Source organism: Neltuma alba, unplaced genomic scaffold (genome assembly GCF_004799145.2).
Source record: "Neltuma alba isolate B1F8T4 unplaced genomic scaffold, ASM479914v2 tig00004866_pilon, whole genome shotgun sequence".
Lineage (NCBI taxonomy): Eukaryota > Viridiplantae > Streptophyta > Magnoliopsida > Fabales > Fabaceae > Neltuma > Neltuma alba.
The window spans coordinates 51,334-63,909 of NW_021633889.1; positions in this window are offsets into that span (position 1 = coordinate 51,334).

Consider the following 12,576-nt stretch of genomic DNA (forward strand, 5'->3'; position numbering starts at 1 on the left):
AAAATTAAATAACAACTTAGCACCTTGTAAATTGTAATGACAAGTTTTAGAATAAAAAATGACAAATTTAAGCTGCTTAGTTGCTCCATTGTGTTTTATACTTTTTAGTAATTATATTGTTTTTTTCCCCCCAAAAGATCTCCCAGTGATTCTCCCTCTAATTAACGAGGCAGTACCTTAGTGCATAATTAATCTATTGGCCTGAAATTAAAATTACAGTTCTCTTTTCAGCAAGACCGGGGAAAAGGAATGTTCAGTGCCTTTCACATGTTGGAAATCAAAGCGCAGATTGAGACAAAACAAGCTAAAGCCAAAAAAAATGCTGGAAGAAATGGGAAGAAGAAGGGCACACAGCAAACACTTAATTGATAAAATGAAGCTGTTCAGTGTTTGACTTTTCCAGAATTTAGGAAGATCGAGAGAGTATGGGCAGCAACGCAGGTGGAGGAAAGGTGGTGTGCGTCACCGGTGCTTCGGGCTACATTGCTTCATGGCTCGTCCAGTTCCTCCTCCTCCGTGGTTACACTGTCAATAGGACCGTACGCGACCCAAGTGAGTGCCTATTAATAATTAATAAATTGACAGAAACTGTGCGCTATTGTCTATTTGTCTTGTTGTCTCTGTCCCTCCGGGCCCCAATCAGGATTTCCAGTACATTTCATCTGGGAATTTTGCTTTATACTAAAAATTAGTTTGTTTTTTATTTTAATCTTAAACATAAGACTCTAATTTATTTTGTCTCTCATATTTATTTATTTTTTCTTTTCAAAATAGTCTTTATAGTAATAATAGTTCTAACTAGTATAACTGATGAGTAAAGATATTTTAAGAAAGACAATACTCATTTATTACAAATAACTAATTTAACTAATTTTCTTAATCTATTTAAATTAATCAATTAGTTTTTATACTAAAGAGAGGTAGTAGTTAGCTGTTAATGGATATAAAATTCTTGTTTATCTGTGGCGGTTGTAGGAACAAAAAGTAGAAGATGCAGAATCGACAAGATCTATTTAAATGATCCAAGCTAACTTTTATATAAAGATAGTTTGAATCTACGCATATCTCTCGTTCTCTTCTATTTGGACCTGTGAAGGGAAGGGAGTCTGTGGCTGTCATTTGCGCTGTGCATTTTAAATTTCTCTATTGTTCAAAATGAATAAATCATATTTGAAACTTTAAATTATACTACCTCCAGTCTTTAATATAATATCTCGTTTAATTTTTATTTTGATCCTATATATAAGATCTTAATCTATTTTATCTGTCATATTTATCTATTTTTTCCAAGACAATCATTTTAGTACTTCTAACCAATAAATTTGATTAGCAAGAATATTTTAAGAAAGATAATATTTATTTATTACAAATAACTAATTTAACTTATTTTCTTAATCTACTTAAACTAATCAACTAACTCTTATACTTAGGACCGGAGATAGTATTTAATTTTTTTAAATTTCTTATCAAATATCATTTTGAAACTTTTCCAGAACCTCGTTATAGTCTAATGAGTATAGTGTTTACTCTCCTAGACTTAAAAATATGACAAACTTTGTGAAATTTGTGCAAAAATTATGGTAAAGAATGGAGCATCATGTCCAGTTGCCGGCTATCCTTGAAGCATTTGTATATGGTTAGGATGATGGACAAGTGAATCATAACTTCACTTGCTTCCCTTCGCCTATTTTGATTTTTTTGTTTTTTTTGCCACATGTATGTGTCCTCTTATTAGAAGTATTATCGGACACTAAATGTAGGTATATCTCCCAACAAAAATTCAAAATTTAATTTATTACATCGTAAGAGACTAATTCTTTTTGTTAGGCCTAACTTTAATTGCTCTTTTACCTATTTAGTTGAAGTAATATATCTATGTACAAGAGAATCACTTAGGCTTAGGCCTTTGCATCTAAGGCCCATAGTGGGCCTCCTCATTTTGATGGTTGTTTCATGGACCAGCTCTATCCTCATTTCAGACTGAACTTCTTGTTTTAACATCATAGAAAACCTTTTCTAAGGAGGTGTTTAGATGGAAACCAAATCATAGTTTTAAAAGTATTTTTACGGTATACAAAATAAATATGTGGAGGAATTTGCCTCGTTTTGCAAAAAAGTGATTTTTAAAAACACTTCTTTAGGTTCCCAAACACCTTCTAAGTCTAGATGTTTGCAACTCCCTCCAGATTCAAAATATAAAATAAAGTATATTAGAGGGACTTGATTTTTTTTAATAAGATAATACTTACTTTTTTGTAAGCATTTAATGATTTTTTTAAAAAATTTTACCCTTAACATATATTTTCTTTCCTCTTTAATTTATTTATTGCATACTTTACTAGTTTACTCATTTGCTTCATTAATAAAGGTATACTTAAAAAAAATACATGCTTTATATATTTATTGTTTTGAATTAATTTTAGCTAATTTTTTTATAAATATAAATAAACAAAGTTTATTTTATATTTTGAATAAGAAGAAATATTATAGGGAAAATGACAAAAAAAGACTGTTGAAATAGAAAAATTACATACAGAGATCGGTTTATAAAAATTGTTATCAAAACCTATACTATTGTTATCAAAACCCATACTAATTTTGTTATAAATTTTTATTTTTAATTTTTTTTATTTCCGTGATCTTTTTTTCATCATTTTCCCAATATTATATTATACAAACAAAAAGTTATCATTTTCCCAATATTATATTATACAAACAAAAAGTCATTTTCCGCCGTCCTAAGTTATCCCTTTTTATTTTGGGAGCCAAACGCAAGTAATGCAGGTTGGATGTCGGGTGGTTGTGTCAGTTCTGCATAGAGTTGGAATGTCAAATTTTTCTATTTAATGCGATTTGCATGTGTTAGTGCTGCATCGGCTAATCAGAACAGCATGTTATGTTTTATTGATGAGAAAAGCGGACTCCGTGGACGGTGGTTGCTTCCATTCTATTGAGCTGCGGGATATATTTACGTTAAGATGAAAATTAAATTATAGTTTTAAAAATAATTTTACAGTATATAAACTAAATATGTAAGAAAAAAATTTTCTCGATTTAAAAATTATTTTTAGAGACATCCAAATACCTTCTAAAAAAAAGATATTGCTTTTCCGGTAGAATAAGATGACATAAGAGTAGCTTGCCAGTTGCATTACGTTGATAAACATGAAGATATTGTTGTTGCTGCATTTGAAAATTCATAAACAGTGCTATCTCTAGTCTTTAATATAAGAACTTATTGGATTTTTATTTTGATCCTGAATATAAGATCCTAATCCACTTTGTTTCTCATATTTATCTATTTTTTTTCAAAATAATCTTTGTAATAATGATAGTTTTAACTAATGCACTTGATTAATAACTAGTAAGGATGTTTTAGGAAATATAATACCTATTTACTATAAATAACCAATTTAACTATTTTTTTTAATTTACTTAAATTAGTCAACTAACTCTTATATTAAGAATCGGAAGTAGTACATATGGAAACAATAATTATATCATGTTGATAAAAAATAATTCTGCCTATGGCATGTTATAATCCACTCGAATTGTAAGATGTCGAGTTGATTTTTCAAAAACCAATATCTCATCCTATTTCATTAATAATCAATAGCAGCTATCAAAGGCACATAATTCAATTTCAATCCCCACAATGATGTATAATAATCATAACCATTAAATTTTATCTAATTAATCTATTATGAAATATGTATTCAATCATTTTACTTTTCTTGTGCAATGTGTAAGGACGTTAAGAATTTATAACATTTGAATGTTGAACATTATAAATGCAAATTTGGTTAAACTTATAAAAAATTTTATTTTTTATGTCAATAAAAACTGGTTTGCATTTTATAAAAAAATCATTCGGCAAAATAATGACCATAATATAATTAGAAAGGATTATACTATTGCATTAGATTTGTCTTCTTCTTTTTTTTCGCTTGATACAAATGATGTGGAAAAAAGTTGGGTCGTGATCTCTTAATTAACAACTTGATCTTTTCAAAAACGTTAAATAATAACAAAAAAATGGTTAGGATTTTGATGGTTTTTTTTCCCCATCTCTTGTGTCTTTATATGCAGGTGCATGGTCTTTGTTTTAACCTTATAATGGTAATATTTCTGCCCCAAGACTCAATCCAATCAGAAATAATAGAATAGAATCTCAAGATAATCCTAATGGTAAAAAATCAAAAATTTTTAAAGGTCAAACCCTCTTAAGAGAAAAATAGGATAATGGGTCCATCTTCATTAACATGTATACCGATTGCAATATTAATGTCAAGCAACATAAAACAACAAAGGAAAGTTCTTATCGTTGAGAATTGCAAACAGAAATGGATATAAAAACCAAATATGAGATAAGAAAGTTTTAAAGATAAAATTAAAAAAAAAAACACGCAACAGGGGCCCAAAAACAAACCAAAAAAAAAAAGCCACTATGGTTCATAAGCTGCTACTGTTCCACAGAAGAGCATTTTGAGTGGGGAGCTGGTAGTGAAAATAAGCCGCCTAGAAGTTGATTTTTACTCCTTTAATTTTATTTATAAGTCACTTTCAACATGTTTCACATAGATAAAAAAAATTTTAAATTTCGTTAACTTTCATTTAAAATTCAATAACTTTCTAATTTTATCTCTATTTAATATATATTATATTTCATGAGAACAAAATTAACACAATAATAAATGAAGTGTAAAATTATATATTTATGGCAAAAGCTTCTCTTTCTACCTTATAAATAGGATTAAAAAATTTTTTTTACCTTATAAGTAGAATTAGAGGAGTATTTAATATTATAGGTTTTAGGTTGATGTCCGACTTTTTTTTTCCTGGTATGCTACATACACTAAAAAAAAAAATCCAAAATGCTACAGTTTCAAAAGTATTTAGCCGTATGCTATATTTAAAATCATTCTTCAAGTGAACAATTTTCAAAGTCATTTTTCTGATGAACGACTTCTCACCTTCTCTCCTAATAAATGAAAATGGAATGATTAGTATAATGATCTATCAATGATTTGAATGCAAAATCATAACTAAATAATGAAAGAAAAGTATTGATAATTACATAATAATATTAAAACTAATTGTGAAATGAGGATAAGATGTATATTAATTAAAAATAAAAAGAATAAATATTTTATTATAAAAAATAATAAATAAAAATTAAGTTTATAAGGAAAAAATTATCCATTTTACTGATAGTGACTTTCAATATCACATCTTGCCCTCCTTCTCATATGTTGTGGCTGTTATTGTTATATGTCAACTTCTTGAGATTCAAGTGTTTCGTTTGTCTGTGTAATTGGCGTGCTCAAATCAAACCAAGGTGATTCATTTAAATTTATAGATTGTCGAGGAGTAACAAATGCTTTATTTGATGATCCAGCATGTTCAAAAATAGAAACATTGTATTTAGTTGAAAATAGTGTAGGATTATCTAACAAAGTTATGACCAATTAAAATTGAGAAGGATTGGCTGAGTTGGAAGGGGATGATGATGAGAGTACCACGTAATGAGACTTAAGTTGTGTAGAATCGAGAGAGGTGAAGAGAGATGATGGTGAGGGTGATATGTCACAAGCCTGGGTAAAAATTAGAGGTTCTTGTTCCCCTGCATTTTCATTTTCAATTATAAGTTGGGTAGACAAGTAACTGCCACGTCGCTTGCTCAGCCTATCATGAGAAATTTGTGGCCGAAGCAGCTCAATTGTTTGTGGAGTAGACTGGGGGTTCATACTAATACATTGTTCTCTAAGTGCAAGTAAAATATTATGTTGGTTGCGAGTAACCTTGTCTCGATAATCAATATAACTAGAGCATGTTGAATAAGAATTAATTGATTACCTGTATAACTTATTTGTTATGTCAGACTGAAATAAACAATAAGATATAACGTAATAACACTTTTTGTGTAAAAGAAAATGATAGTAATTGTGGAAAAAGATGAAAAACTTATTGCGCAACCTGTATCACCACTGATATGTTAAATCCATCGTCTTATATGTCTCCAATACCATTGCACGTACTAAGATGTTCGATCAAGTCCATCAAGTGCTATAGGAGCGTTAACAATTGCATGTGGCCATCTATCCCATACTTGAATGAAGTTTGAGTATTAGTTAATCCAATTTGTAGTTGTTCTACCTTGTAATTGCACCGTGTGCTAATTTCCCAAATGAACAGGTGTGGAAGGAATTGGTTGCTGACAACCAAATTGCCATAGTACACGATTAGGATGATGTCATTCTAATAATATTAAAACATATCAAAGGAACTGAAGCACGCCAAATTTTGGGTGTTGCCAAACAATACTTAGGAATCAATTGGCACACATCAGGAGATTCATATGGCTGCCACATTATCTCGTCATTGGTCATTTTATCCAGAAAGCTCCTATATTGAAGTAAAGACACAACAAGTGGACGAGGATTTTGTCTCACCGATATTTATAAACTTCTTTTTTAATTAATTTTTTCCATGTGCTTTGTGAAGATTTGAAGCCATATGTCATAGATAAAAAACATGATATGCATGTGGTGGTTGCCATCCAACCGGGATTTGAGGAACAACAGCCAAAATTGAACGATGTCTATATGAAATTAAGCAAACTCTTGTTCTATCTTTTACAACACATTGGTGTACAAGGTGTAAAAACGACGTCTAAGCAGATCTTGTTTCCCCTTCGACAATAACATATACAAGTAGCACAACATTGTGGTCGCCATCTTATGATATTGCTATAAGCAATGTGCCCTTGTATTTTTCATATAAGAATATTCCATCAACTTGTATAATGGGCTTTAAATACGAAAATGCCTCTATTGATGGCTTGAATGTCCAAAAAATACGATGAAACATTTCAATTGGTTAACCATTTGTACTAACTTAAGAGCATTGTTTATTTGAAAAATATATGTATGACCCAGGCATGAAGTGTTAAGCTCCAGCTAACCACTTTGGAAGTAAGGAATATGAGATCTCCCAATTCCTAAAAGCAATCGCAATTGCTAATTGTTTTGCCTTCCATGCCTTTCTATATAACACAGTATAACCAAACGTTAATTGTATTCTCTCAATAATTTGTGACATTTTCACATCTTGCTTGTCAGTTACCATTGCCACAATGCAAGATGATATAACATTTGTGTCCAATTTTGGATGGTCTTGAGTTAAGGATGTGCTCAAGCATGCATGACGCCTCACATATTTTGCAATTTGCCAATAGTTTATGCTTTCCTTTTTACAAGCCCTCACTCTCCAATTGTAATTTTCTTCATAGTTAACACAACGATATTCTTCATACTTTTTACATGAATAATAGACCTTGAATGTATGATGAATTCGAGTAGAATATAGCTTGACTGTACATTTTAGAATTTGGACATTGCTAAATATTTTTTTTCAACATTTAACTCTTCATTGTCACTAATATTCAGAATATATTCTAATTCACCAAACTCAGGAGTTGTGCCCGACTCAACATGAATTTGTGACAAGGAAGCATTTACAACCTGATTTTGCTTGTTCATCTCGTCATATACATTGTTGTTGTCACCATTATCACCCTTACTACCACCATTTAAATAAGAATCATATTCGTTTTCATCTTTAGATTCATTTATGATATCTTCTATGTGAGGAAGAGAACATGATGGTTCATTGTTCCCACCATTTATAGGAGGTTCAAATGGTTAGAAATTTTTCATGCGATCACTAAACATAGATTCTTGTTCCATAATGTTCACCCCACTGCTATTTGATGGGAACGTATTTTCTACATAATCACCTATGGGTTGTGACTCAACATGGCCACTAGTAAATCACACATGTTAGCATACAACTTTGCACATGTTAATTGAGTTAAAAATCTTCTAGTCACTTGCCACATTTACTTTATATTTGCATCATCTTCCAAATTGCATGCTTGGTATTGTGGTAGATTTATGCATGTAGGATATCTATATACTAAATTTGTCATGTTTTGACGGGGAGAAAATCGTAACTGTCATCCAATAACTTGCTTTAATTTGCCCAAGGTAATATTTTCATTAACTTTGATAATTTTTACATTATTAGACTCAAATGTTATAACGGCTGGGTCATTAAAAATTCATTTATTTGCGAATACACACACGAACTCCTTTCTATGATCCATTCTACTTCCTAATCATTTCAGTATAATCATTAGTCAAGTAAAATTAAATCATACAAATAAGTTAACTCCACTGTACCATTACTTTTTACAAAATCAAGATTTATTAACCAAAGACACAATGGAATCCATATATAGGGGACAAAACACAATAAAAACTGTATAATCCCAAATCATGAATTACTATAAAAAATGTGTTGTTGCTACTATTGGCAAAATCTGTTAAAGTATAGCAAACAAACTTAATTTTAGATTTAGTAATTTTTAGATTCTTTTTTTAACCATTTTTCGTAAATTATTTCTTTGTAATTAAAATAAAAAAATAAGTTTAAGAAATAGAGATTTTTTTCCTTTTGTTTCTTCTGCTACTTGTTCGAGACAAAAGTATCATCAAGTGGTAAAACCCGGGATTAAGTGGTGGCAGTTAAAGGGTGAGAAGCAGGAGTTATTCAAAAGGACTCTTTTGGAGGAAGAGATCGGGGAGTTGTAGAGAAATGTGAACATGATGTGGGAAGAGATTGCTACAAGGGTTCGTATGGTAGCTAAAACAATTTTGAGAGAATCCAAAAGTTGTGTTCAGAGAGATAAAAAGACTTGGTGGTGGGATAAGAGTATGCAAGAGAAAGTCAGACAGAAAAGAGATTGTTTTAAGGACATACATTTCTGCAATAGTGTAAAAAACTAGAAAAAATATCGTTTGGCTAAAAAAGAGACGAAGAGAGCAGTGAGCAATGCATGTACTAAAGCCTATGAAGGATTTTATCAGGAGTTAGGAACAAAGGTGAGGGAAAAATTTACAAGATTGCGAAGCAAAAGAAGAGGAAAAAGAGAGATATAGACCAAGTGAAGTATATAAAGGATGAAGATGGTAAAGTGCTAGTTACTGATGATGATATTAAGCATAGATAGGAGTCTTACTTTTACAAGTTGTTTAATGAGGGAAGCGAATGTGAGACTCAGGACTTATAAGATTTGCTAATTAGTGAAGATGATCGGAATTTGACTTTTTACCGCAAGATCTGTATCGGAGAGGTTAAGGTAGCTCTCAAGAAAATGGACAATAGTAAAACCGTTGGGCCTGATGGTATTCCTATTGAAGTTTGGAAATATTTGGGTAAGGAAGGTGAATTCTGGCTAACCAAAGTTTTTAATGAAATTTTATGCTCCAAGAATATGCCGGATGATTGGAGGAGAAACATTTTAGTTCCTATTTATAAAAATAACGGAGACATTCAAAACGGTGCAAGCTATAGAGGGATAAAACTTATGAGTCATACAATGAAGTTGTGGGAAAAAGTGATCAAACATAGGTTGAGGTTGGAGACTTCTATTTTGGAGAACCAATTTGGATTTATGCTAGGGAGATCCACAACTAAAGCAATCTATTTTCTAAGAGGGTTAATGGAAAGATATATGAGTAAAAAAAGGAATTTACATATAGTTTTTGTTGAATTGGAAAAAGCTTATGATCTTGTGCCAAGAGAAGTACTTTAGAAGGCTTTGGAAAAGAAAGTGTATGGGTCGCTTATATCAAAGTCATATAAGATATGTATGAGGGGGTAACTACTAGTGTAAGAACGTCTGGATGTAAGGCACAGGACTTCCCCATTAAGATTGGCCTACATCAAGAATCTGCTTTAAGCCCTTATTTATTCGATGTTGTTCTGGATGTTCTAACTGAGCCTATCCAAGAAAAAATCCCTAAGTCCATGCTCTTTGCAGATGACATAGTTCTCATGGCAGAGTCAAAAGAAGAGATTAACTCTATATTGGAGTTATGGATAAGGATTTTGGAGTCGAAAGGTTTTCGCTTGAATAGGAACAAAACAGAATATATGCATTACAATTTTGGGGGGAGGCAAAGCAATGGTGATTTGGAGGTGAAAATGGAGGATCAAATCATTTGTCAAGTATCAAAGTTTAAATAACTTGGATCCATTATATATGAGGATGGTGAAATTGATAGAGACGTTTCTCATGGAATACAAGCCGGTTGGTTGAAGTGGAGGAAGGCTACCAGAGTTATTTGAGATAAGAAGGTACTTGAGAAGCTTAAGGGAAAATTTTATCGGACTGCTATAAGACCATCTATGTTGTACGGTAGTGAATGCTGGGTGATAAAGGGAAAATAAGAGTACAAAGTTGGGGTAGTAGAAATGAAGATGTTGAAATGGATATGTGGTCATATAAGAAAAGATAAGATTCGAAATGAAAATATTAGAGTAAGAGTTGGTGTGGCACCTATTCAAGAGAAAATGGTTGAAAATCACTTAAGATGGTTTGGACATGTGCAGAGAAGGCCATTGGAGGCCTCGGTAAGAAGGGTAGATTAGACAATATGGAGTCCCGTAAAAAAAGACAGAGGAAGACTGAGAAGAACGCTGAATGAGGTCATTGAGCGAGATTTACTAGTCAACAACATATCTAAAGACTGATTTGTTGATAGAGCACGATGGCGTTGTGTGATTCATATAGCCGACCCCACCTAGTGGGATAAGGCTTGTTGTTGTTGTTGTTTCTTTTGCTACTTCTATAATTTTATTTATATTAGGTATTAATTAATATATTGTTGCATTATATAAAACATGCTAAACAGATACTCCCTCCGTTCCTTATTATAAGAGACAAATAACCGAAGTACGTTGATCAAAAAAACAGTTAAAATTAGTTAAGAACAATTAATGTGTAAAAAGTATAATTTTTTTTCTAAAAATGCCCTCATTAATAAGGAGAGAGAGCATGAGAGAGAACAATTAAATTATTAAAAGAAAGAGAAGTGAGAGGGAGAGAGAGTGTGAGTTAGAGATAATAAATATGGGTAAAATAGTAAATCAATACAAAAAAGTAGAGACAACTTGTAAGTGTCTCTTATATATAGGAACATGCCATGAGCATCAAATGTCTCTTATAATAAGGAACGGAGGGAGTATCTTTTTAATATTAAAATTCTTTCTTGTAATATTATTTTAATAAATAACATATCATGAAGATTTTTTAAATTTTACGCATATATATATTATTTATACATTATAATACGTATTTATTATTTCATTATTTTTGTAAAATTTAATTTAATAAATGTCAATTTATTGCATGAAACTAAAAATTTAATTTGGTTAAAATCTTTTGGGCCAAAATAATTAGGTTGAAATGAAGGGTTCAAAAATAAAGATTTTTTCTCTAATTTTTTTAAAGAATATTCAAGTAAAGGGAAGTTATGATCAACTCGGTTAAAAGGAATTGGTCATGGTTATCTGTCAAACCTATTTCATCCAATACAGTTATGAGTAGGAAAATCTTTGATTCAAAGCACATCATCATCGATTCAAAAATACAACATAGCAAATAGGGAAAAGGCAAAATGAAGAGAAGAAATTATGAGTGTTTTTCATTCATTTCAATTTTCCATTACTTATACCCTTTTTTTACCTAAAAAATATACAAAGCAATAGTTAACTTGAAGTGGGTAAACTTTTTTTTTTCCTACCAACTTCTTACTTATCATTTGTACCACAGATTTGATATTGAGGGCATATATATAATTATTTTTTACTTTTATCTTACCAAATTTAAACTCTTCGAGAAGTATACTTTCATAGGAAAAAAAATAATAATCATATACTTAAAAAAGATTGGAGCTTATATTAAAATCTTAACATCTTAAAACAATATAGCAGATGATAGTTTTACTATCAAAATAAGAGGCACTTAGCTTAGAAAGAGCACAAATATTCTAGATTGTTGAACCTATCACTTACTTCCTGAAAATTAGAATAATGAAATATTAGCTCATCAAGGGTAGTGAGGATGAAAAATCAAATTCTATATTACAACTGCAAATTAAAAAAAAAACGGAGAAGAGAAACAACATACCCACAATAACAGTAAAAAAGCTTATCAAGTGTTTGGAAGCAAGAGTGAAGAAATAATAGATCAAAAGAAAAATAAAAATGAAGCAAGTGAACCACGAAGAGGAAGAAGAAGAGAGAACTTCGGGATGAAAGAAGAGAAAGTAGGAAACAAAAGCTAAACATGTAAATATACAAAAGCATGTACATTGCTGTAGCCTTACGGGTTTGCATGGAAAGGAAGAATTGAGTTGACAAGTGAGAGAAGTGAATATTTATATTGGGAAGAAAATGGATGAGAGATTCTCGCATGCACGCGGGAGTGTTATGGTCAAAAAGTAAAATAGTTCTTGACATGAACGATTTCATTTTTTATGCCAATAATGATTTTACTTTTTATTAGATAACATACAAATCATTCTTAATAAGAACAACTTATGTACCAGCTCAAAAAAAAAAAGAACAACTTGTGTATAATTTAAAAATAGTTCTTTCCAAGAATAATTTTAATTGTAGAATACTAATAAATACTTTTAAAACCATAGCATTTTAGGTTTTTTTAAA